The following is a 592-nucleotide window of genomic DNA, read 5'->3' as shown; positions in this document are numbered from 1 at the left end:
TAGGTAGTTGTATTACGCGTTTCCTTCTTATAGGTAGTTGTCTTACGCGTTTCCTTCTTATACAAGTTGTATTACGACTTTCCTTCTTATAGGTAGTTGTCTTACGCCTTTCCTTCTTATAGAAGTTGTATTACGACGTTCCTTCTTATAGGTAGTTGTCTTACGCGTTTCCTTCTTATACAAGTTGTATTACGACTTTCCTTCTTATAGGTAGTTGTATTATGCCTTTCTTTCTTATAGAAGTTGTATTACGACTTTCCTTCTTATAGGTAGTTGTCTTACGCGTTTCCTTCTTATAGAAGTTGTATTACGCCTTTCCTTCTTATAGGTAGTTGTATTACGACCTTACTTTTTTTATGGAAGTTTCTTTTCTGTATCTATATTTGTTTTCTTCTTTGGGGATGCGATAATCTCAGTTGTCTTTATGTAAATATATTCAACACACTGCACTACTAAATTTTACTCTTCCAAATTATTCAAAGATCATGTGTATATTGTTATGTTTGAGTTGGATTTGACTGTTCCAAGTATGATGTTAGATTTGACTGTTCCAAGTGTGATGTTAGATTTGACTGTTCCAAGTGTGATGTTA

The sequence above is a fragment of the Limulus polyphemus genome, unplaced genomic scaffold (assembly GCF_000517525.1).
Source record: "Limulus polyphemus unplaced genomic scaffold, Limulus_polyphemus-2.1.2 Scaffold9666, whole genome shotgun sequence".
In the NCBI taxonomy this organism is placed as follows: domain Eukaryota; kingdom Metazoa; phylum Arthropoda; class Merostomata; order Xiphosura; family Limulidae; genus Limulus; species Limulus polyphemus.
Note: the sequence above shows the minus strand (reverse complement) of the source record.